Below are 23,849 nucleotides of genomic sequence, written 5' to 3'. Positions count from 1 at the left end.
ATCCCTCTCCTCAGCTTCCTCCCACAACCTGCATAACACCCCTTTCTCGTCAACCCCCTTCTTCCTGCTCCCATTAACTCCCAACACAAACTTCAGTTGTTCTGAAGAATACACATTCCTTCAAATTTCAAAATTTTCCTTTTCCCAGAAAAGGGTATAGAAGCTAAGATATGTACACTTTTATGTCCAATATTTCTAATTGGATTTGATGTACAGATCTCCCATTGATTCTAATTGAACATTCCCCATCATTCCATGTTTCTGTCTTAAATGCTAGTTGACTTGTATAGTTTCAGAATTTTCTTCCCTCTTGATAGCTTTAAATTATAATTTTCTCCATATTTGTATTTGCACATCTAATTTATTTAATGATTTTCTATTTTTTAACTCAAAAAAACATAGTTTTTCAGGATATAAAGTTGATTTATACACAAGATATGCTATTTGTAAAATGAACTTCAGTACCTTTGCAGGAAAGTGAGTTTGGGGTCTTAAAACTAGATTAATACAATGGTAGATTCTTGGCTTCTTTATTGGTTCTTTCCTCTGTTATAAAATTGAGGTCTAAAGCTAAGCTGGGCTATAGTGTGAGGGAATAGGTGATGCATTTGGCTATAAAGCTGAAAAATGTTGAGTTGTCATCAGCAGATGTATTCTTCAGACTTTGCCTCAACTCAAGTTCCATGGATTAGGATTTAGGGGCTACATCTCCCATAAGAACAGCTGACCTTTTCCCTTGCAAATACCATATCTTTGGTTGGACAAAGGGAATGGTAATATAAGCTTTTGTTACAGCAGAGTTAAATTTGGGCATGTCCGAGGATGTCTGGCATTAATTGAGGATTCCCACATCTGGAATGAGCCAGGTTTGTGTTTTTCTGTAGGGTGGGGGGGCATTAGTGAAGGAGATTGCTGGTTATCCACATGGGTACACCATTTGCAGCGTTGGTTGGTACCTGGGACTTCGATGTTGTGGCTATTACGGAGACATGGCTAGAACAGGGACAGGATTTTTCTCTACAGTATCTTCATTCCTGACACTCTTTTCTTACAAAATAGGACATTAAGAGCACTTTACAGTGGACTTTTTTTCTATAGATGAATTATATATCCATTTTATTAGTGGTCAGATTGTAAGTAAAATATTAGCATGATTGTGAAAACTATCTTTCGGCAGCTGTGTGTCTGACTGACCAACACCCAAATATACTGAGACTTTTTTATTTCAGGCACTGGAATGTTTTAAAGGCAGATTCAGTATGAACAAGATATGTTTCTTGTGGTATGTATATGCTTTGACAGGAAAGCCTTGGTTAGCTGAACTTTTTTTGTAACTAAGGTTTTTTTTCTATATGACTTTGAATTACTGGATTAAGTATAATTACAAACCGCTTAAGTGGGATTCTTACTTTTTATTTTAGTTTTGTCACTAAATTCAACACTTTCATTATTTTTGTAAATATTCATTCTTCCTGCCTTCACTGCCTACAATAAATATTCTCAAAAGTTTGACAATTGATTCTGGAGAAGTGAGTTTCAAATCCAGAAGCTCAAAATGAGTATTGTTTTGCCTGTGGTTTCATCTGCCATGCCTGTCTGTTGTAATCTCAGCAACTGTTTGAGAGCCAGCTTTTCCTGCAAGCATTAAAGTGAAGTTAGGAATGACATTTAAGGTTTTGGGGCCTGTACTTATGTTCATCAGTGTTAATTTGTTAGACAGCTTAGTTTGGAGGTCACAAAATGTGCTACAATAGCAAATGTTTCCAATTTTCAAAATGAGCTACTTACCATTGCCTGAATTTTAGGCAGATAGAGTGCAGGTGTAGAAGGGAGGAGAGGTCAAGTTAAGTTCACATGCAGAATTACTCTGCAGATTTCATGAATTTAAGCCAGCAACACATCAAAAGCTTACTGGTGGAAGTCATGAGAATAGTTTGAGAAGTGACTTTATTCTCATTCAACTTGTGCTTTGTGGGATTACATAACTAGTTAAATACTTTTAAGGGGACAGGGTCTTTTGAACTTGATTGCGAGTTCCTTTTTTTAAAATTTGCAATTGGAAATGCTTTTATATTTAAATAATATAGTTACTATGCAATAATCATGAATTTATTTTCAATTGCTTTAAAGGGCCCACCCTTGAGATCTGTAGGTGGTGAGGGTTTGGGAGATATGTCTTCTGTTTGTACTTATGCTGTGGAGGCTCTTTGCAGGCATTTCACAATTGTGATGGATTGAATTTCCATGATTTCTCTAACTGTAAATAAGGTCAGGTGGCCATTTTGAAGACAAACTGAGTTTGTTGCTCCAAGGAGCCACAAAGAGTACAATGATCAAATTAAGAAGCCTACATGCAAACAAGCTTAAGTTATTGAATGAAGACTTTATTCTGTAGCCAACTTCTATTAGAAGCAAATGTAAGATGGCCATAGCTACATTGTTGATCTCATGATTTCCTATGTTTCCTCAAATTGTTCTGTCAGGAACCAGTGTAACTTGTTTATTTTTAGGCACATCAATTATGTGTGTCCCTGGACCAAACAATTTAAGGAAACTAGGCTGAATTACCTATCCCAATCTTGAGTCAGACTGGTTCTACATCCAAACTGGAATTTATAAAATGTCACAAGGATGATAAAAATATTGACTGCTGACAGATTGTGTGCTTTTTGAACAAAATAGAATGCAAATCTGCAAATGCATATTCGCCCCATAGACATATATGTGTGTGTGTGTGTGTGTGTGTGTGTGGGCACACATAGAGTCATAGAGATGTACGGCACGGAAACAGACCCTTCGGTCCAACCTGCCCATGCCGACCAGATATCCCAACCCAACCCAATCCTAAAAGTTTGTTGACCTACATTTCCAATATCTTGGATAGGAAGGCCAAGAGAGAAAGTGATAGGAAATTTATTCACCAAATAGCAATTTTTTTAGTACTTTTCATAAGTGGCTTTAAGCATTCCTAGCTTTACACAAGCTGGGTTAGTCATTGCCTTAAATTCTTTTAATCATTTGTCAAATTTGAAGTGACTGGAATACAAATGATTAATCTTAGACCTCGTCACTGTAGCCTATGATTCTCTCGGCATGGTTTGATGTGATCATTCAGCTCCTATGCTGCAGAGTAGCAGAGCCTTTGTTGCTATAATGAATATCATTCTTTTTGAGCAAGATGGGCTGCCAGAATTCAAACTGTCTAGAGCTGCAGCTTGGCTGGGCTTGGATTTGCAAGATGTGTTGTTAACCAGGTAACTGCTACCAAGGCCTGTGCAGACATGCTTCTGTAAATGGCTCTAGTTTTTATCTGGCTTTTGTCTTGAATTGACACTGGAATCCACCTGTATCTCTTGGCCAAGTGAGATTTGGTGAAGTGCATAAAATAGAAATAAGAGGCAACTTGTTCACTTGTGGAAACTTCTAACAAAGTAAATCTTTCGTTTTGGGTTTCTTTCATTCACCTCCAGTCTGACAGCCTGAGGTCCTTGCCACACCCATGTGATTAAAGGAATGCCTCACTGTGAAGGTTATTCTTTGGACTGTATCAACTTTGTTATCTCAACAAATAAAACATGGATCAGGCCTGCAGAGTCAAATATTTCAGAAATAAATTCAGAACTGTGCATCCAGTTTTTAGGGAAGAGGTCCATGTTTCATTTTATTGGTGCTGACAGCTCTAAACAACTAGCACAATCTATTCACACTGAATAGGGGTTCATGACCAAGGCCAAGTTAATCTTCTCTTCGCAATCATACTTTTCACTGAAGCTTACGGAATATCAAAGGGAACAGGTATTTTGACTTCTTTCCTCTTATTGCAGCTGAGGTTGCTTGGTGATTCCCACTATCCCTCTGTAAAGGCCAGGATTTTAAATCAAGATTTTGATCTTTTTGCTTCATTCAAGATCTGTGGGACTTTGCTGGCTAAGCCAGTATTTATAACCCATCTTTAATCAAGAAGATGATGGTAGTGAGTTGCTTTCTTGAACTGCTGGAACCTTTTTTGTTTATGTACATGAACTGCAGTGAGCATTCCAGGGTTTACAATGAAAGAAATATATTGGTGTTCCAATTCAGGATGGTCAGTGCCTTGGATAGGTACTTGCAATTGGTGGTGTTTCCATGTTTCTACAGCTCATGTGTTCCTTCACTGCATTTCTGCTACAGTCCATTCTGTTAAGCTCTAATTTCTCTGTTTTGGAGAGAGAAGGGCCAGGGTTGGAGAAATGGAACTCAGAACTTGTTTTCGAAAGCATTATTTTTCTATTTTATGGTATCTCCAAGTGAGTTTCCGGAAAGGACTTGTTTAATTATCTCTGCTCTGCAGCATGTAGTTATGACTGATCTCTCCTGGATTAGACAGCATCCCACTAAAACATCAGTCCCGGGTGCCTTGGCTGCTTTGAACTGCTTTCATTTGAATAAATATAAAGGCTATCGGAAGTGGTATAGCAGCTGATGATTAGAGTGCTTTGCTATCTGAATTCGACTGCAGTGCCAACAAAAATGCATCAAAAATGAAGGATGACTACTTGCACCCATCCTACTAATGGATTAAGGTTGCTTGGCTAGAAGATCAAGAGAAGTGTAAGCCAACCCGCAATATTGTCCATATTTTGTTTAATTGGTTAGTGGAAAGGAGCCAGCCTGAAACTGCTTGCAGTGCCAAAGTCAATACTTCCCAATCCAATTAGTTACCAATGGGAGGGTCTCGAAGTTTGCCATCTGTGACCACGGCAGTGATTTTCAGCTGTGCTCATGCATCTCTGTTATTCTTTATGACTGTGATATATTGCTTAACCAGGTAAAAGAAAGTCCGAGCTTGTAGTGCTGTTTTCTCTTGAAGGTATAGGGTTTATCCATGATTACATGGAAAGTTGGATATTTGGGAGAGAAATTGTATCTTTTACTCCCACAATCCTGTTTTTATTTTTCTTTCCAGTTCCTTTTAATTTTGTCCACAAGAGGTGGGCATCACTGGCAAGGCCAACATTCATTACCATTTCTAATTACCCTTTGGGTATGTGGTGGTAGCTACTGATTTGAAGATACATGTACAATGCTGTTGGTTTTGGAGTTTGAGGATATTGTATCAGAGATAAAGAAAGAGTAATTTATGTTTGAAAATGAAGATAGTGTGTCATTTCCAGGTGAATGTTTTGCCATACTTGTTCTTCCAGTGGTGGTAGAGTTTGTAGGTTTGAAAGGTTGCTGCTGTGCATTTTGCTCCCACTGTCCCTTTGTATTGCATGGAATGAATGATAAGATGGTGGATGGGGTGCTGATGAAATGGCTACTTTTGTCCTTGATGATGTCAGACCTTGACTCTTGTCAAAGCTGCACTTGTTCAGGTAAGTGGAGCATGACCTTGCACTATTGATGTATCTTGTGGATGGCAGATTAGTTTTGGAGAGTCTGGAGGTCACTTGCTACAGAGTACCAAATCTCTGACCTGCTCAGTGGTTAGCACTGCTGCCTCACAGGACCAGGGAACAGTGTTCGATTCCACCCTCGGGTGACTATCTGTGTGGAGTTAGCATATTCTCCCTGTGACTCAGTGGGTTTCCTCCAGGTGCTCTGGTTTCCTTCCACAGTCCAAACATGTGCAGTTATGTGGATTGGGCTATGCTAAATTGCCCCATAGTGCAGAGATGTATAGGTGGATCAGCCATGGCAAATGCAGAGTTACAGGGATAGTGTGATGGAGGAAGAGTGTCTGGGTTTGGGTGGGATCCTCGTCAGAGAGTGGGTGTGGACTTGATGGGCTGAATGGCCTGCTTTCACACTTTGGGATTCTTTGTAAAGCTGCTCCAGTTAATAAATAAAGCAAAAAACTGAATGTTGGAGATCTGAAACAGCAGAAATTACTGAGAAACTCAGCAGGTCTGGCAGTATCTGGGAAGAAAACAGAATTAATGTTTTCAGTCTGGTAACTCATCAGGTTCAGTTAAGTCCCTAAGCCATTGGTAGAAGATTCAATGATAGTAATACCATTATTTGAATGGCAAGGTAGTAAGATTCTCTTAGTGGTGATCGTGGATTTGAGCTTTTCCTGTAGAACCTAGCTTATACAGCAATTTACCATTTTCTCACTCACCTTTTCTCATTTGCATTAATTGAGAGTTTCCATCTCAAGATGGGGTAAGATGGATTGCAACAGCACTTATAAACATTTCTGGTGCACTTAAACATTGAGTATGTTATTTTCTGCACTCTTAGCAATATCTCACTATTTGTCTGTTTGTGGGCTCCCAGGAATAGAAGGCTAATGTTCCCTCCTGTCTCGATGGTTTGTTTATGATTTATTCTAACTATTTGTTGATGGAAGAAATAGCAAGCTAACATGTTAAAACACATAGCTATGTTGAATTAAGAGTTTGCTTTATATTTATCTGGAAGGAAACAGAAATTCGTTTTAACTTTCTGTTCTGTATGTTCCTCTGGGACAAATTCTAGGTGTTCCCATTCACCTTGTTTGGGACTAAAGCAGACAATGTCACTGAATCTGTTTTGAAGAAGGAGAATGGCCTTGTTGCTATTTTGCTTTGCTGTGTAAATACTAGTTTCTCATTTCTTGGTTATCTCTTCTTTTTTATCTGAGTTTACACCTAAGAGAAAACTGGTTTAAAATCAGGAATTTCCAGCTTTGATTACAAGCCTTTGTCTACGTTGCACATTTCCCTCCCTGCATTCTTTATCATTAGGTAAAGGTTGAGGAAGGGAGAAAAGTTTGTTTTTTTTAAATCAAAACTGGATTAGTGCTAGGCCATGTTGTGGGTTTTGTGATAGTGCTGTGGGCAGCCCTCAACTTTACAGGTTATGTGTGTGCCTTGTACTTGTGCAAACACCCTACCCAGTTGATTGTTTCCATTGTGTAAATTTTACTTTCAGCATTGTTGTTGCTAGAATGATATATTAGGAATCATTGCTTTTAATTCCGTCCCACTGCCTCCTGATGCTGAATATTTGATTAGTTTATTAACAGACAAGACCTTTTAACTGATCAATTACAATGTAAAGAAAGACCTGCATTTACATAGTGCATTTGGTAATTGCTAAATATCATCTTGGGAAGCTTTTTAGCCTTTTGTTTTACTTTGAGTATTTCATTGTAGGCAACCAATTTTCACACAAGTTCCCTTAAATAACCATATGAAAATGACCAAAAGAATCTGTTTTTGTGATGTTGATTGGAAGGCCGATATTGGCCCGGACAATGGGATAATTCTGGTCAAATTGGAGCACCATGGGATCTTTTTCTTACATTTGAGAAGGCAGGCCGGGCCTTGCTTTAATTTTTCAGTCAGAAGACAGCACCTCCAATATTGCAGTGCTCTGTTCCACACTGGAGTGCCTTTTATGTTCCAGCCTTTGGCATGACTTGGAGTGATCTTGGACACCTCACTGAGCCATGTGATGGTTGTCATTCAACCTTTGTTTTCGAAAATAATTTGAGTGAGTTGATTTTAAAGTTCTGATTTTTGTCGATTGGAAAGAAATTTGTATATTTTTGTGAAATCTACTCTATCCCTCATTTTCTGTGAGTTTGACAGCTTAATTTCTATTTCCCACATGATAGCAGGTTTCCTGTTTTTTGATCAATGACATTGACAAAAACTGCATCTTCCTTGTGCTTGCTCTCTTTCTTTGTCATGATTTGGAGATGTCGGTGATGGACTGGTGTGGACAAAATTAAAAATCTCACAACACCAGGTTATAGTCAAACAGGTTTATTTGGAAGCACTAGCTTTCAGAGCGCTGCTCCTTCATCAGCTTGTGAACCAGCTGATGAAGGAGCAGCACTCCAAAAGCTAGTGTTTCCAAATAAACCTGTTGGACTATAACCTGGTGTTGTGATTTTTTTTAAACTCTTTGTTTGTCGTTCCTATATCGAGAATACATTGTCTTGGATGAAATGAATCATCTGGTCAAGATACTGAAGTACAAAATAAACTGTCTCCTTAAAAATGTTGACAGATTCAAGTTTATAAACTTGGAGATTAATTAAATTTTTGGACTAAAAATACTAAAGAAAATCTGAAAATCGAACCCATTCATGTATTCCCCCAGCAGAGGATGTTAGTTTATAGCAAAATAGTGATAGAGATGGCTAGGGGCCATACTGACCTGTATAGCTGGGAACAGTATCCAATTATAATTCTGAACAGCAATGGCCTAATCAAATCACATACCACAAGAGTGAAAAGCTAAAGCTGCTTATCTGGACATTGGATGTCCAAAATTGAATTGTAGCCTTATAATTCTCTCCTGGCACATATAGTTTCCTCAATGTTTGCAATAAGTTTAAATTAAAATGAAGTGCTCTCTGATCTTTTGTTGCAGGTTTCTTCCAGCTAGTTTTACCAGTGGTGTCAAAGGTCATAGTGCCTAGTGACACGAGTGCAAGGATTCCACAAAATGTAGGGGTATTTTCCCTCTGGGATAATCCTGATCACGTGGAAGGTGCTGCAGTCTAAGTCACTTTTTTTAACAGCAGTTTACTGCTTTATTTCTCTGCACTATGTATTGAACGATAATGTTTAAGACTGGTGATTGTTGCACCACTAGTAAATGAATGGCTATTTACTTGTGATTAGGTATTGATGATTGATATCTAATAGTTTGTCACAAAAATGTAATAGTGCGATTTTGAAGTTCTTAACGAGAGGAATAAAGTGATTAAAGGTTGAGTGTTGGAACCTCACTCAACTTACCCCCTTCCAAAACTATTTCAAAAAGTAGGACTTTGGCATCCAATATTCCTAACTTCCATGTCAATCCAGTCAGAAATAATTTTCTACCCTCTTGCTTGTGGGAAGTGATTGCTGGGCCCCTTGCTGAGATTCTTTATTGTATCATCAATAGTCACAGGTGAGGTGCCGAAAGATTGGAGGTTGGCTTATGTGGTGCCACTATTTAAGAAAGGTGGTAAGGACAAGCCAGGAATTATAGACTGGTGAGCCTGATGTTGGCGGTGGGCAAGCTGTTGGAGGGAATCCTGAGGGACAGGATGTACATGTATTTGGAAAGGCAAGGACTGATTAGTTATAGTCAACATGGCTTTGTGCGTGGGAAATCATGTCTCTCAAACTTGATTGAGTATTTTGAAGTAACAAGAAGGATTGATGAGGGCAGAGCGGTAGACTTGATCTATATGGACTTCAATAAGGCATGTGACAAGGTTTCCTCACAGGAGGTTGATTAGCAATGTTAGATCTCATGGAATACAGGGAGTACTAGTCATTTGGATACAGAACTGGCTCAAAGATGGGTGACAGAGGGTGGTGGTGGGGGGTTGTTTTTCAGACTGGAGGCCTGTGACCAGTGGAGTGCCACAAGGATCGGTGCTGGGTCCACTGCTTTTCATCATTTATATAAATGGTTTGGATGTGAGCATAATAGGTAGACTTAGTAAGTTTGCAGATGACACCAAAATTGGAGGTGTAGTGGACAGTGAAGAAAGTTACCTCAGATTACAACAGGATCTTGTTCAGATGGGCCAATGGGCTGAGAAGTGGCAGTTGGAGATAGCGTAGATAATGTGGGGTGCTGAATTTTGGGAAAGCAAATCTTAGCAAGACTTATACACTTAATGGTAAGGCTTAATGGGAGTGCTGCTGAACAAAGAGACCTTGGAGTGCAGGTTCATAGCTCCTTTGAAAGTAGAGTCACAGGTAGATAGGATAGGGAAGAAGGCATTTGGTATGCTTTCCTTTATTGGTCAGAGTATTGAGTATCGGAGTTGGGAGGTCATGTTGCGACTGTACAAGACATTGGTGAGGCCACTTTTGGAATATGGCATGCAATTCTAGTCTCCTTCTTATCAGAAGGATGTTGTGAAACTTGAAAGGGCTCAGAAACTATTTACAAATATATTGCCAGGGTTGGAGGATTTGAGCAATAGGGAGAGGTTGAATAGGCTAGGGTTTTTTCCCTGGAGTGTCGGAGGCTAAGGGGTGACTTTATAGAGGTTTATAAAATCATGAGGTGCACGGATAGGATAAATAGACCAAGTATTTTAGTTGTGTGGGGGAAAGTCCAGAATTAGAGGGCATAGGTTTAGGGTGAGAGGGGGAAAATATAAGAGACCTAAGGGGCAGCTTATTCATGCAGAGTGGTGCATGTATGGAATGAGCTGCCAGAGAAAGTGGTGGAGGCTGGTACAGTTACAACATTTAAAAGGCATCTGGATGGGTATATGAATTGGAAGGGTTTGGAGAGATGTGGGACTAGATTAGGTTAGGATATCTGGTCAGCATGGACGAGTTTGACCGAAGGGTCTGTTTCCATGCCGTACATCTCTCTGACTCTTAAGGACCTTGGGTACATGAGGCAAAATTAAAAACAGGAAATACTGGGAGCCTTCAGTGAGTCTGATGAACAGTCATCAATCTGAAACATTAACACTGTTTCCCTCTCCTCAGATGCAGTGTGACCTGCGAAATATTTCCATTATTTTCTTCTTTTACCACAGACCAAAACATTGGTGTATAGATTTTTTTCTTTTCTTTCTTCGTGTATTCTCACCACTGTACAGAGGATTATATTCTAACAATTATTCCAGGAATAATTAGGCCTGTGGTCCATGATGGCTATCAAATTTAATTTTTATTTTGTAGAATTAGTTCTGAATTGAATTTTGAAAATTGGTGATTTCTATCTTTTTTTGAGAGAAACACAATTCACTGGCTTTGACTAAAGTGTGATGCTTTGATTTTTTAAAAATGCAAATTGAGTTCTGCTTTGCATCTTATTTGCACATTGAAAACTACAATGCAGGTAGCCGAATAGTCTTATAAATATGCCAGAATGTTCATTCAATTAAAACTGTCAAGCTCTTGAGTGGAAGGGAACAGCAAACACTGGGAATACACAACTGATTGGCTTGTATCAGTAAAGAGAAAAATCTAGTTTTTAGGCTGAAGGTATGAATTTAAAAAAAAAACATGGCGAGAACCAGTGAATGCAGCAATTATAATGATTAGATCAGATTAGATTCCCTACAGTGTGGAAACAGGCCCTTCAGCCCAACAAGTCCACAGTGACCCTCCTGGATAATGGAATTTATCCATTGCAATTTATTCTGTCCCTCTGTAGTGATTGGAGTAAGGGCCAGATGGATCTCATGGATATGATGCAGTTGCTGTTTGAAATAACTTTCAAACTTCTTAAAGAGAGGAAAACAGACTTCTAAGAAAAAATGAAAAATTTCAGATGTTTAGAGAATAGGTAAATAGTGGCGGGGAAGGATAATATGCAATATAAATATAAAGAAAGAAACCAGAAAGTAGAAATGCTGGTAATGCAGTAATGAAAGTAAAACAGAAAACGTAAAATTCACCCTGATGAAAGGAACATATCACAACCTCTTTAAGTCTCTTTAACTGATGCTGACCAATCAGGTGTAGGCAGATCTCAACCAGATCTGAATCTTAACCAAGGATTCTTGGCCCAAAAATGATGCAGTTTTCCCTTCCCTGGGCATCAAACTAACCTTCTCCACATCCTCGCACTCTTTTGCTATAAAGCATGTTATGAATTCCAGTGGCTCTGGCTAACCATTTATGTGATCAGCTAAGGCTAATCTTTGCAAGGAGAAAGTGAGGACTGCCGATGCTGAGTTCAGAGTTGAGAGTGTGGTGCTAGAAAAGCACAGTAGGTCAGGCAGGCAGCATCCGAGGAGCAGGAGAATCAACGTTGACCATAAGCTCTTCATCGGGAATTCCAGCACCTCACTCCTGACGCTTATCTTTGAAAGTCAGTTATTCCTAATAAGGTGTGTATTTAATGCTTTTAAATCAGCTAGAGTTGTTTGTTTTAGTGCAAAAACACTCCTCAAACAATCATGTTGCTGATTTCATGAAAATAGTGATTTTTGCATATAAAGTAAATTAGTTCATTTACTAAAAGATTTAATCAAATTTTATTAGCTTTTTCAATAAGTCAGAAATGCAGCTGCAAAGAACTTCGTGCTTTTTAACCTGCCCGCCCATCTCTTAGAAAGAAGCCAGTTGTGATGTAGCATTGTGGGAGTTACTGGCACTCAAATGCTGTTTGTTTTATTTTCATCCTAAAACTTTTTTAAACAAGTAAAATGATGAGCACTGTACTTTCCGAGTGTCAAAAGAAGTTTTGGTCCTTATGATACAATGGTTAAGTTAATCCTTGGTTCTTAGGTGCTTTGGACCCTCAGTTTGCATTCTGTCTCCAACATGATTGTTTCATGCTTTCCAGTACATGAAATAAATGCTGCTTTGATTCTTACTATTTCATCTGTAGGTTCTGTGGTTCATCTATGACTAGTTATTCAATGGTCGAGAGGTTTTACTCCATCTGATATAGAATAATTATTCTATTCTCTTTCATGGATTATTGGTAACCCTGGAAGAAGATTGTAGATTGGAGATATAATAGTTTTGAAATTGTTTCCCAGCAATGAATAGAGATTAGTTGATATTGAACATTCATAATCAAAACTGAAATATCATATGCTTGCCTTTTTATAAACACTCAATGTCTCATCACAATTTGTTCCATTTGGGACAATCAAGAATATAAAAGTGGTGCTACAAGTGCATTTGTATAAGTGTGCATGCCATGATCATCAGTTAGGATTACAGTAATCAGTTACTTCATCTATAAGGTCAAGGGCTTTTTAATTCTTCAATTTCAATCTTGCAACATGCATGTTACACACAGTATTTTGAACTTGTACTTGGCACCATGGATTTCCTAGCTAAGATTCCTAAATAGAAAATAATGTACGTGTTGGCTCAATGTGTTCCATGACTAATGCAGTGTGTTGCAGAAAAGAGAAAATCTAATTGAGGATTAAACTAAACTTGACTATTCATGAACACTACATCCCAACAAATATTTGGAGATTAGCAAGGACTTGTGAATGGGTTGTCTGTTTTTATCATAAGGGTGGAAAGAGAGTTAACATATTATGAGAATAAGATCACTTCTTAATCTTAAAATCTGTATAGTGTGGAAAGCGGCCATTTGGCCCATCAAGTCTGCACTGACCCTCCAAAGACCATCCCAAACTGACCCAGCCCTTCACCCTATCCCTGTAACCCTGCATTTACCATGGCTAACCCATTTAGCCTGCACCTCACTTAACAGTGCGGGGCAATTTAGCGTGGCCTATCACCCTAACCTGAGCATCTTTGGATGGAGGGGGGGAAACTCGATCACTCGGCAGAAATGGGAAGAACACGCAAACTCCATTCAGACAGTTACCCAAGGCTGGAATGGAACCTGAGTCCCTGGCACTATGAGGCAGCAGTGCTGACCACTGAGCCACCGTACTGCCCCCAGTAGCTGGTGACATTGTAGCCCATTATTTTCCTTGCAGTGTTAATGTAGCCACAAAATATATGTAAGTATTGCAACCTCCTTATTTTTAGTAGAACTAATATTTTAAATTACTAGGTGCTAGCCTGGCTTTATCACAATCCACATAAGGAATTGGAGTTGCGACACCTGGTTGGAGGAACCATTTTCCATCCAGCTGTGGATTTATTGCAGTTTATGCGGGCGGCACGGTGGTTCAGTGGTTAGCATTGCTGCCTCACAGCAACAGGGTCCCAGGTTCAATTCCAGCCTTGGGTGACTGTGTGGAGTTTGCATATTCTCCCCGTGTCTGTGTGGGTTTCCTCTGTGTGCTCCGGTTTTCTCCCACAGACCAAAGATGTGCAGGGCAAGTGAATTGGCCATGTTAAATTGCCCAAGGTGTTAGGTGCATTAGTCAGAGAGGGGTGGGTTGCTCTTTGGAGGGTCGGTGTGAACTTGATGGGCTGAAGGCCCTCTTTCCACACTAGGGAATCTAATCTTGAATTGTTGAGACGGTAGAATTTTAATAAACTGTTACGTTGTTATAGACTTCAAGTGTACTCGAAGTGAATACTGGAATTTACTTTCAATATGTGGTTAATTTTGTGGAATTCATGCTAACACAACTTAAAAGTGTAACTACTGAAACTTGAAGCATTGTCTCTTAATTGAAACAGGCTAATTATTTCAGCTACAAGTTTTTCAGATGTATGGTCAAACTTAAACCCCAAAACTTGCCTCACATTGAAGCCTGTAGTGACCTGTGTTAGAGTAGCCAGCGTAAGCTTCTATTGGAAGATCTAGTTAAGGAAAAAGCACTCTAATAGACGTCCTAGCAGTAAATTCCTTCAGTGTAGGCTGCTATTTTTTTTTTTAAATGGCTTTTGTTTTGCTCGACTGTATAGACTGGAATAAGTATCAACCTCATGTCTTATGCACTGTATTTCTTTCTGCTACTTTAGAACCAGCTGCTGTGCTGAGAGCATTTTGTGATTCAGTTTTTGTTTTTGTTTGTTTGTCCTTGATGTTCCTTCAGGAGAGAACCTGACCCCTGCTCTGTGCCCTTAGAAGTGCAGAGCTGAAGTTGGAAAACAGACTACTTGAGTAACTGTGGCCTCAAACTTTGTGCTTGGCACAGTGCAAAATTCAAATGAGTAGCGCTGTGAAGGGTTTGTTTAAACATTTAGTCATGTTAGGTACGTTTGTACATTTCTATCTTTTAGGAAAGAGTATAAGATAAGATAAGTCAAAGTTGTCACAGGATGATGCCAATCTTTAGTATTAAAAGACTCCAGAGATTGTAAGGAAGAGTGAAATCTGTGGGAGATAAGGAGCTGTGCTCTGTTCTGATATCGTGGGAAAGGACAAGAAACAGAGGAGGCCATCAATCAGGCTTGATTTCAGCATTGGAAATGTAGGGAGGAGAACGGACATGTTGGACAGTGTATTTATGTATAGTTGGAAGAAGATAGGAAAATAAGGTGTCTAGCACTGGCTTTAAAAGGAAGAATTACAGAAAGCGGTTTTGAGAGAGAACTTGCTTTCTGGAAGTGTGTCACTAATTCAGCATCCAGTAGCATTTATGTGTAATCAGATTTTGGCCAGAACAGCACTGAAGTCATGGCTGTTTGTGTATTAATTTATATTTAAATTGATGCAGGTGGAGGGCTTTAATTGGATTTTCACTTGAGCACATTTAAAGACAATGGTATGATTGAGTTAGGTAGTGTAGATTTATAATGCTTCAATCTAAATAAATATAATGCTGGCTTCGGTTTCATCTTTTACCCGCTGGCTTTCTGGATTAGAAGAATGGACAGAATTTTTGAGATTTGAGAGGAGAATAGGGTACATTGGTCATGAGAAAGGAAATTGAACACTTTTTTTTGAGGCAGTTTATCTGACAGGAATTATGCATTGGCCACAAGGAGATGGAGGCCATGGAATCTTTTTCAGTTTAAAAATGGCAAGAGGTGGATGTAATGGAAGTCAGAGGTGGTAATTTTGATTAAAACTAACTTCAAAATACAGGAGCAAACTTCAGATTTCAGATTTGGAAAAGAGCTGGATAGATACTTGAGGAATTTATGGGGTTATGGATTTTTTAAAAATGGAGAGTACGGGCAAAGCATTTTGAAAGAGTACGCTCTTTTAAAAGGTAATTGCAGAAGCAAATGGCTACCTGTGCTGTACACACAAAGCTCGCACCAGGGTGCAGCAGATGGAATGTTGGCCTTTATTTCAAAGGAGTTGGATCGTAAGAGTAAGGAAGTCCTACTGCAACTGATCAAGGTGCTGGTGAGACCACGTGGAGTACTGTGAGCAGTTCTGGTCCCTTATTTAATGAAAGATATGGCTAACTCTTTAACTTTGTTTCTGTCTCTTACTAATTTGTATCTAAGTACCTTTGCACTTCAGATGGCGCTGTGTGTGGTGACATTGCATGCTTTTCACTGTACTTCTGTATTACTGTACTTGAATACACGGAATAGTAAAATCTGAAGTTAAAATTCATTGGAGACAGTTCAGAGAAGGTTCAGTAAGATGATCCCCAGTTCAGAAGAATTATCTTAAGAGTAAAGATTAAACAGGTTGGGACTCACTGGAGTTTAGAGGAATGAGAGGTGATCTCATTGAGTCATATAGGATTCTTCAGGGGCTTAACAGGATAAATATTGAGAGGATGTTTCCCCTCATTGGATGACAGGGTACAGTCTCAGAATGTCAGGCTAAGACTGACTTTCAATCAGTAGGAGAATCAGAGGTTCTGAGGAAAGGGCAGGAAAGTGAATGTGAGGAACATGCGATCAGCCATGGTCCAATTGAATGGTGAAATAGGCTCGAGGAGCTGAAGGGCCTATGGTAATGGAAAGTATACTTCAATTGCACTGTATAAAACCAGAGGGTCAGTGTGGTGAGCAAATGGGATCTTGGATATAGAATCGAAATATCAGCAAAACAATGAATATAGAGTTATGATGGGTGAAGGTTTAAATGTGAAACAGAAACCAACACTATGGAGGTGGTTGGGGGTGGCGGGGGGAGGGTTGGAGGGGGAGAGTGTTTGGTTAATAGACAAGTCAGAGTATGAATTATTTAAATAAAGGGCAGCACTTTGCAAAATCAGGTATATTTAATCAGAGCTTTGTTGTAGGTACTTTAACAAATACCAGATTTTGTCTAAGGACTTAGATGTCTAGGGAAGTGAGACCAAATGATTGTAAATTTATTGCTTCCAAGTGCATGGTACCAGATTCTGTCAAAGGCATTGATTATCTCTCAAGATAAAACTTGATTAACAGTGGTAAGTGGTTTGTCTATATTATAGTCAGCAAGACTTCAAACTGAGCCAAAGTGTCAGGTGTGAAGGTAAAAATATTTAAAAGCTGGTAGAATGCAACCATCATTGAACTGAGCTGTAGTGCCAGATCTGACACTGACAGCTGATTTAACATGACCTGTGCCACTGAAGTAATCAAACAGTACAAAAGAATGAAATCAATAGTTGAACCCAATAATAAAATCCAGATTTTGATTGCTTCATTTTGCTGACTTCAAACCAAGCAAGTTCTCACAATTACTGGAGGCTGCTATGAGGTGATTTTTGTTAAAACAAAAAGGAGACAGGTACAGGATTCAGTTGCTGCAAAATAATACTATATTCAGGCAGTCAAGCCTTTTAATTGTTTTCTGTTTATCCCCTACCTGACTGCAGTCCTTCATTTTCAAGCAGACTGTTATGAGAATAATCCCAAGACAATTCTTAGTGAGCAGTCTGGGAATGTACAGATGTTTATTCTAGCAGTGGCATGATATATTGAACCCAAACAGAAATGTTTCTGTAATATCACAGAACCTCCCTTACTTTCCTCCTTTACTTTCCCTCCATTCCTTCATCTCCACCTACTTTTATTGATTTCCACTCTCTCCCTTCTCCTTTGCTTCCTGCCTGTCCAACACCTCCTCTTCCCTCTCTTCCATTCCCTCTGAAAGAGTGCTGCACTGTTTTGTAAGATACAACCTTAAATTGAACCCTTGTTAACACAGGATAGTGAAGAAGGCATTTGGTATGCTTACCTTTGTTGTTCAGTGTGTTGAGTGCAGGAATTGGGATGTCATGTGGCTGTACAGGACATTGGGGATAGGCCACTTTTGAAATACTGATTTCAGTTCTGGTCTCCCTGCTTTAGGAAAGATCTTGTTAAACTTGTAATTCTTTTCTGGACCCTTTCAAGGATGTTACCGGGTTTGGAGGGTTTGAGCTATAGGGGGAGTCATAGAAATGTACAGCATGGAAACACACCCTTTGGTCCAACTCGTCCATATCAACCACATATCCCAAATTAATCTAGCCCCACTTGTCAGCATTTGATCCATATCCCTCTAAACCCTTCCTATTCATATACAATTACAACATTTAAAAGGCATTTGGATGGGTATCAGCCTCCACCACTTCCTCTGGCAGCTCATTCCATGCACGTACCACCCTCTGCGTGAAAAAGTTGCCCCTTAGGTTCCTTTTAAATCTTTCCCCTCTCACCTTAAACCTATGCCCTCTAGTTCTGTATTCCACCAGCTCAGGGAAAAGACCTTGTCTGTTTACCCTATCCAGCCCCTCCTGAGTTTATAAACCTCTATAAGGTCACCCCTCAGCTTACAGTTCTCGAGGGAAAACAACCCCAGCATATTCAGCCTTTCCCTATAGCTCAAATCATCCAACCCTGGCAACATCCTTGTAAATTTTTTCTGAATCCTTTAAAGTTTTACAACATCCTCCCTATAGGAGGGAGACCAGAATTGTGCACAGTATTCCAAAAGTGGCCTAATCAATATCCTATACAGCCACAACATGACCTCCCAACTCTTATATTCAGTGCTCTGATCAATAAAGGAAAGCATACTAAACAGGAGGGGAAAGATTTAAGAGACCTGAGGGGCAACCTTTTCACGCAGAAGATGGTGCATGTACGGAAGAAACTGACAGAGCAAATGGTGAAAGCTGGTACAGTTACAACATTTAAAAGGCATCTGGATGGCTCCATGAATGGGAAGGGTTTAGAAGGATATGAGCCAAGTGCTGGCAAATGTGACTAGATTAATTCAGAATAGCTGGTCGACATGGACGTGTTGGACGAAAGGGCCTGTTTCATTGCTGTACAACTCCTGTGACTATAAAATCATACCACTCAGCTTCATGTTTTGTCCTCCCCAACATTCCCTAAATATAACAGAATGGCATCAAATATATTTAGGTAGTTTCTTAGAACAGAATGCTCTGAAACTGACCAGTGAGTAGGCGATACTAGACCTGGTATTGTGCAATACGATGAGATAAATTACTGATCTCCTAATGAAGGTGCTCCTGGGTAGCAGCAACAATAATATGATAAAATTTTACTTTTGAGGAATAGGGAAGTAGACCTGAAATTATTCATAAAGTATTAAACAAGGACTATTGTGAGGTCATGAAAATAACTGGCTAAAGTGAATTGGCAAATTAGATTGAAGGATAGGTCAATAGAGATGTAGAAGGAGACATTTTAAATTATTCCAGAAAATGTACAAGATATATTCTAATGAGTGGGAAAAAAAAGTTGCAAGGCATACTACCTGGTCAACCAGAAATGTGAGATAGGAAAAGCATTTGATTGTGTAAAGACAGGTGGTAGGTCAGAGATTGGACGGAACGTAGAACATACCCGCACAGTAAATGTTCTTTTGGTGCTTGATGTTGTGCTGACCTTTTATCCTACCCCAAGATCAAACTAACCTACATACCCTTCATTTTACTACATGTATAAAAAAAACCAAAGTATGATGAAAAATTTAATGATGAGAGAAAAATTAAGGCAAACGAGATGGCTAGCCAAAACAATTTCTTTCTATAAATATTTTAAAACTAAAAGTGTTAATGTGAGAATTAGTCCTATGGAAAGTAAATTTGCGGAATGAATTTCCATACAAAAAATGGCAGGTGACTTGAACAGGTATTTATTATGGAGGATAGAAGTACCCTCCCAAAAACAGCAATAAATTGGGAAATGAAAGGAAGGGAGAAAGGAACTCTGGAGAAATTGGAAACACCAGAGAAGTGGTGTTGAGAAAAATGTTGGAACTGCCAAGTTCCCAGATAATGGATTTCACCATATGGTCTTAAAAAGCATACTAATGAGATTGTTGATTCATTGGTTTTAATTTACCAAAGTTGCCTAGAATTGGGGATATCTTTGAGGAGAAAGTGAGGTCTGCAGATGCTGGAGATCAGAGCTGGAAATGTGTTGCTGGAAAAGCGCAGCAGGTCAGGCAGCATCCAGGGAACAGGAGAATTGACGTTTCGGGCATAAGCCCTTCTTCAGGGAAACGTCAATTCTCCTGTTCCCTGGATGCTGCCTGACCTGCTGCGCTTTTCCAGCAACACATTTCCAGCTAGAATTGGGGATAGTTTGGTTAAATTGGAAGGTAGCGAATTTAACTCCTTTATTCAAATGGAAATGAGATGGGAAAATCAGACACTACAGGCCAGCTAGCCCAACATCTGTCATAGGAAATATTTGGAAACTATTCTTCAAGTAATGGGGCCACTTATCTAAGTTCACTGTAATCAGGCAACATCACGATTTGGTGAAAGGGAAATCCTGTTTAACCAATCTGTCGGAGTTTTTAAGGAAATAATATGGACTATGGGTAAAGGGGAATATACTGTACTTTTATCTCCAGAAAGCATTCAATGATTGTTGAGGAAAATAAGGACTTATGATGTGGAATGACTTATTGGGCTGGCTAGAAGATTGGCTGGCTAAAAGGAAGTATAGACGTATGTATATCTTTTTCAGATTAGCAAGAAGTAATGAGGGATGAGCCATAAGGACGAGTGCTGGGACCTCAACGGTTTCATATTATAGAGATGACATGGATGTAGGGAACAGAAGATTTGATTGCCAAATTTGGCAATGAGTAGGAAAGTAAGTTGTGAAGATAACCTAAGGAACTTGCAAAAATATTTAGACAATTTAAGTGAATGTATGAATATCTGGCTAATGGATTATAACGTGAGAAGTTGGTAATTTTGGTATGAAGAATAAGAAAGGACCACTGTATAAATTCGAAATCTGAGATGTAGAGGCTTATAGGTTCCCTAAACAGGACTAACAGGTACAATATTGATTAGGAAAACCAGTAGAATGTTAACACTCATTAAAACTTGTAATACATTCATGTTTTACTTCAAATCGTAGAGATGTATAACACAGAAACCGACTCTTTGGTCCATCTCGTCCATGCCAATCCTAAAGTAATCCAGTCCCATTTGCCAGCACTTGGCCCATATCCCTCTAAACCCTTCCCATTCATATACCTATCCAGATGCCTGTTAAATATTGTAATTGTACCAGCCTCCACCACTTCCTCTGGCAGCTCATTCCAAACAAACATCACTCCCTGCGTGAAAAAGTTGCCCCTTAAGTCCCTTTTAAATTTTTTCCCTCTCACCCTAAACCTATGCCCTCTAGTTCTGGGCTTCCCCACCCCAGGGAAAAGACTTTGTCTATTTATCCTATCCATGCTCCTCATGATTTTATAAACCTCTGTAAGGTCACCCCTCAACCTCCGACGCTCAAGGAAAACAGCCCCAGCCAATTCAGCCTGTCTCTTTGGTTCCAACCCTGGCAACATCCCTGAAAATCAGTAAGACCACATCTGGAGTGCAATGTGTAGTATTGGTCATCTTATCATAGGGGTGATGTAAATGCATTGGATCGAATATGGAGAAGTCTTACCAGTCTAATATAGTAGGTTCTGCTGTAACGTGGTAGGTTCGTTCTTGTGAAACCTCGTTATAAGAAAATTGCATAAACAAACACCATTCAAACTAATGGGCCAGAATTGCGTTATAACAAATACATACTTTAAAAGTTTGTGCTATTAAAACTGGTCCCCTATTCATCAGTCATGCTATAGCAAATTCCCATTAACGAAACGCGTGTTATAGCAGAACGTCTTGCCCCTGTAATGGGCAGGTTGCTTCTAAGGAAAGGTGGGATAGGCTAGGCCTTTATCTGTTGGAGCTTAGAAGAGAAAGGGGCAACTTGATTGAAACAAAAGTCCTCAGTAGAGAGGATGTTTCCACTTGTGGAAGATTCAAGAACCTTTGTTTTTAAAAAAAAAATCCGAGTCACCCATTTAGAATAGAGATGAGGCAAAAATCTTTGAGGGTCATGAGACTTTGGAACTCTGCTTTCTTTTCAGGAAGAGGGTGTAGAGCAGACATGGATTAGCAAAGGGCTGAAAAGTCATCAGAGAAGCAGAAAGGAATGAATATTTGAGGTAACAGTCAGATCAGCTAGAGTCTTATTGAATGACAGAGTAAGTTCGAGAGGATGAATGGCCTATTCCTGTTTTATGTCCTTATGTAGATTTTTCTTGTTTGATTTTGTAATAGTTTGTATTTTTTACTCTGTGTTGTGATTAAAGTACTCTGATTAAGCTCGAGCATTATTATTAAAATGTGTATAAGCAGTGTATGTGAAATTTGAAATGATCTAGCTAAAAGTATGCAAGATAAACCTGAAGAATGGGATCTTTGTAAACCGGTAAGCATTTTTATAGATCTTTATGATCTTAACTTTAGCTGTTTCAAATTGTTGACATTTAAAGGGTAATTATGTCAATCAAATTTGGCATTTGATTTGAAATTCTCCCTGGCTTTTTCTTAAATTCTTGTTATTTTACAAAATATATAGTTCTGTTTAAATGAGGTTTGGTGGTGAGAGGCTCATCAGAAGCTTAAACTCCAGCGTTGATCAGTTGGGCCAGAAGGCCAGTTTCTACACTGTAATCTTTTTTTAAAAAGTCTCTAAAGTAGAAGTGAAATTCTGCTTGGGGAATCAAATGCACTGCCTTGTATTTTCACATTATATTTGAAAAACTGATCAGATTTGATGGGATTGGAAGGTAGATGAAGAGATGCTTCACTGGTTCAGTGATTTAAAAGTCAAAGACATTTAATGTTGCTTAAAATCCATTTCTGCTTTTACCCCATTGTATTTGTGCTGTGGTTATTTTTCCGGTTCTTTTGTTTGGTGCTTGACTTTCAGCTCTTTCTCTATTTTGCAATTTCTTTTTAATCTGTAGTTTGGTTTGGAAATTTTCCTCATTACAGTTAATGGTTATAAATTAGGCTTTAATAATTCTTAACTTCATTAACAATCCTGATGTGCATTTACTTTAAAAGAAACCAGTTTCAAAAATAACTTTTCTGTAAAGTTTTTAACTCTTCAACCAGGTGTTGAAGAATAGAAGGTGCAGATTCAAAGGGAAACCTCTCCGCTTGTAAATTAATAAGATACCCGTATTCTGTTCAATAGCAAACTAAAGTTACTGAAATAATTTTCTAAAATGCTGGGGTGAAGAGTAATTTTATTAGCTTGGTTAGTGGATTGGCTAACCAGCAGAAGCAGAGAGGTGGGATAAATTGATATTTTTCTTATGGGCAAGCTGTAACTCGTGGAGGCTGTTGGGTGACCATATAAGAGGTTTATAAAATCATGAGTGGCATGGCTAGGATAAATAGACAAGGTCTTTTCCCTGGGTTGGGAGAGTCCAGAACTAGAGGGCACAGGTTTAGGGTGAGAGGGGAAAGATTTAAAAGGAAAATACTGGGCAACGTTTTCATGCAAAAGGTGGTGCATGTATGAAATGAGCTACCAGAGGAAATGGTGGAGACTGGTACAACTACAACATTTAAAAGGCAGCTGGATTGGTACATGAACAGGAAGGGTTTAGAGGGACGTGGGCCAAATGCTGGCAAATGGGACTAGATTACTTTAGGATATCTGGTCGACATGGACAAATTGGCCCAAAGAGTCTGTTTCCATGCTGTACATCACTATGACTCTGACTCGGGGCCCAAACTATTTGCAATCTATATTAATGACTTTGCAGGAATAGAAAGTACTATAATCCAGTGTGCAGGTAGCACCACGATAGGTGGGAAAGTAAGTTCAAATAAAGCAATTTACAAATGGATAAGTGAAGAGAATAGGCTGAAATTTGGCAGATGGAGTTTAATATGGGTAAGTGTGAGATTATCTGTTTTGGTCAGAAGAATAAAAAGACAACTTTTATCGAAATGGAGAGAAAATTCAAAGTGCTTCAATGCAGAGGGATCTAGGTGTCCTCATGCATTAGTTGTAGCAAGTTGGTATGCAGGTGCAGCAGGTAATAGGAGGCATATTGAATTTTGGCACTTATTGTGAAAGAAATGGAGTATAAAAGCAGAAAAGTGTTTGTTGCATTTATACAAGACTGTGGTGAAACTGCACTGGAGTACTGCTTACAGTTCTCGTCCCCTTGAAGGATGTTGTACATTGGAGGCAGTTTAGTGAAGATTCATTAGGTTATTTCCAGAAATGAGAGGCTTAAGAGGAGAGTTTGAGCAGTATAGGCTTACACTCACTAGGTTTTAGAAGGATGATAAGAGATCAAAATACTAAAGGGGATTGATGAAGCAG

At 39.0% G+C, this 23,849-nt stretch overlaps 1 protein-coding gene across 3 annotated transcripts in view; it reads left to right on the top strand.

Annotated features, from left to right (window-relative positions):
* trim8b (tripartite motif containing 8b) overlaps positions 1 to 23,849 on the top strand; it is a 103,181-nt gene that overhangs the window by 2,968 nt on the left and 76,364 nt on the right. The gene's annotated exons all lie outside the window — the stretch shown is intronic.

This window comes from Chiloscyllium plagiosum, chromosome 22, assembly GCF_004010195.1.
Source record: "Chiloscyllium plagiosum isolate BGI_BamShark_2017 chromosome 22, ASM401019v2, whole genome shotgun sequence".
Classification (NCBI taxonomy): Eukaryota; Metazoa; Chordata; class Chondrichthyes; order Orectolobiformes; family Hemiscylliidae; genus Chiloscyllium; species Chiloscyllium plagiosum.
This window is presented reverse-complemented; position numbering and strand designations above follow the sequence as displayed.